Here is a 3,314-nt window from a genome sequence, read left to right on the forward strand (position 1 = left end):
GTTTTCCATAGGTCGTAGTTATTTCCATCCAATGGTTTTTTATTTAAAATTGTAGTTAGAGGATTAAAGGATGCCATTTTCTGAAAATTAAAATGCACATATATTAACACGTAATCAACACAACAAACATACAAATATGTAGATCCCTTAAACTACTTATTATTAATGTTTATTGTAACAATAATTTAATTTCTATTACAAATACTTACGTTGGGTAAAACATTTGTAATAAATTAAATTTTGAACATGGTATATTTTAATGTCCTACTAAGTTAGCTCCCAGGAAAGGTGAGGTGGGTCTTAGACTCCTTAAAAACCTACCTCCTTAGATAGAGCCTTCTTAGATAACCCCAAAATATACCACTCAAAATTGATTAAAAAATTAAAACTTTTTGAACCCGATATGTATAGTGTCCTACCAAGTCAGCTCGCAGGAAAGGTGAGGTGGGTCTCAGACTCCTTAAAAACTTACCTCCTTAGACAGAGCCTTCTCAGATAACACAAACACACATCATTCAAAATTAATTTTAAAATCAACCATTGTTTCAATAATCTTTGGGCTTTTAATAACACTAACAGAGCCTCGTTGGGAGGATTATTAATGTCATTAAAATTGAATGTAATAACCATTAATTTTAATTTCAAAATTATTTTTAATATCTAAGTATTGTCGATGTTGGGCCGTACAACCTTATTAAAATTTTGAAATTATTTTAGATCCAATCCAATAAAATCTGGTCATGTTTATCCGTTGGGGCATCACATAACCATTTTATTATTGGACCCTTAATGGAGCCCGCAGGTTTCAAATTAATTCTTTAAAACCTTCACCCATTCAATATTTTACATTAATTAATTAGGGTTTTCCATAATAATATTATCTAGATAAAACAAATATACTTATGCACATGTATATATGAAATGATGCAATTATATGGCACCACCTATTCTAAATGACATGTTAAGCACATATCACATGTTATATCCATATAATTTAAACAATTATAACAATAGAATAATTAATAGGCCCTAATCCATGGTTTCCTAGAAAAGAAAAATTACAAGCCCAATAGACCCAAAAAGCCCAACTTAATATCTGGCCCGCACTTCTTCTTTTCTTCAGATCTTGCAAGTCAATGGGGTGTGGGCCAAGTTAGAATTGGTTTCTAGCCCAAAAAACACAAAACCCTAATAAGTCCCCTATTGATCTCGAGCACCAAAACCGCCACCGGTCTCCACGCAAAACTCGGATCTCCATGAAAGTTTACAGGAAGCTAGATACCCAAACAACAAATCTACCCACAAAAAGTAATCAAAATCCTATCATGCACGCGCCTCCACGCGCCTGATGAATTTAGGCGCGTGAATCCCACTCTCATTCGCTTTGAGTGGAGTGTGTAGGCGCGTGCAGCTGTTTCCGGCGACCGTTCTCCTCCCACCGATCCTCCTTCATGTCCTCCAACTTCTTATGATGTTGATCTATCAATCCACAGCTCCAATACATACGAAAAACGATCAATAGCAACGAGTATACAGTTTTTTTTGGGGGTACTTTTACATATTTTTCCAATAAATCCGAATTTACATAAAACAAAAATTCAAATAAAATTGCAGGAAAAATAAATAAGTAAATCAATCAAGGAGGAAACACTAATCTTATGATTAGCCTCCTTGTTACATCCCCAAAAAAAAATATATATATATATATATATATACAAGCAAAAATCTACCATGGATTAAGGCCAAAACCAAATCATTCATTCATAATAAAAAATATAAATAACATGAATAATGGAATCCTAGGTGCCATATATCTAATATACATCATATATACATGAAAAATAAAAAATGGATTCGTTTTATCACACACCGATTCAATCACGACTCTGATACCAATTGCTAGTATCATATACACAGCGGAAGCCTGATCGAGATTGAATAAAGTGTGCAATAAATTATGTCATTATCTATAAGTTTACTAACCTTTAGCGTAGAACCTTCCAAACTATTCTCTAAGCGACAGATCTGCGTGTGGGCACACCTGATCACAAAAGAAACAAGAAGATTAATCTGAAAAAACCTCTGAAACTCACAGTTTCCGTTTTTCTCTCAAAGTGTTTTATTTTCTACTGAGATTCTAAATCACTAGAAAATAATACGTTAAACTTATTAACTGGAGGCTAGTAAAGAGTATATTTATAGACTGCTAACCCTAATCCTATTAGGATTTAATAACACCTTGGGCCCAATTAATGGGCTCCTTCTTGTATCTTAATATCAATTAAATGGGCTTTGTCAATTAATGAGCTAGTTTGGGGATCCTACGGCTCATTATTAATCAAGGCTCCTAATCATGGATTAGCTTGCTCCAAGAGCATTAATCCAACACTTTTGTGCTAAATTGAGCCATTCCAAATGTTTTTAACAGAAATTATTAGGTTTTGATTATTGAATATTATGGATTTTTACTTTGATAGTAAGTTAAATTGTCATTGTATAAATACAGTATTTTTTGTATTATAGTGAATATTCCAAACGATCAATACCAAGAATATGAACGGTTTCACAAAGCTCTGCAAGATGGAGACCGAAATGCTACAAAGGAATTCATTACGCAACACTCAAATGCAATAAGAACAATAATCACACTTACAGGGAGGACGGCCCTTCATGTTGCGGCCATGGCCGGACATACAGAAATTGTGGAGACACTGGTGGATAAAATGTCAGCAGAAGACTTGGGAATGAAAGACTCAACTGGTATTACAGCTCTCACAGCAGCTATTTTTTACAATGCAAATATCAAAATAGCCGAATGCATGGTTTAAAAGAACAAGAAATTACCAACCGTGGTTGATCAAGGGGAGGTGATGCCGCTGGTAATGGCCTTTCGTGTTAATCATATTGAAATGGGCCGTTATCTATACTCAATTAGACCGATAGAAGATTTAATACCGTCGGACGGCAATCGTGCACATGCTGTTGGGCTCATAAACCAAGCAATAATTGGAAAATGTTATGGTAAGAGGATAATACATATATACGCATATTATATATTATAGTCAGACTCACATTATCATATCTTATATTTATTACTATGTGACATATATAGTGTTTGACAATTGTGGTGCAAATGATTATTGTTGTTGTAGTGTTTTTTTTTTTTTTTTTTTTTTTTTTTTTTGGATGGTGACTCTAAAAAATTCTCATTTTATATGTGCAATGTAGATGTTGCTTTGCATCTTCTGCAGCGTTGTCCACAGTTGGCCACAACTATTCATACGTCTACACTTCGTAGTCCTGTCCGTACATTC

The sequence above is a fragment of the Ziziphus jujuba genome, chromosome 8 (assembly GCF_031755915.1).
Source record: "Ziziphus jujuba cultivar Dongzao chromosome 8, ASM3175591v1".
NCBI lineage: Eukaryota > Viridiplantae > Streptophyta > Magnoliopsida > Rosales > Rhamnaceae > Ziziphus > Ziziphus jujuba.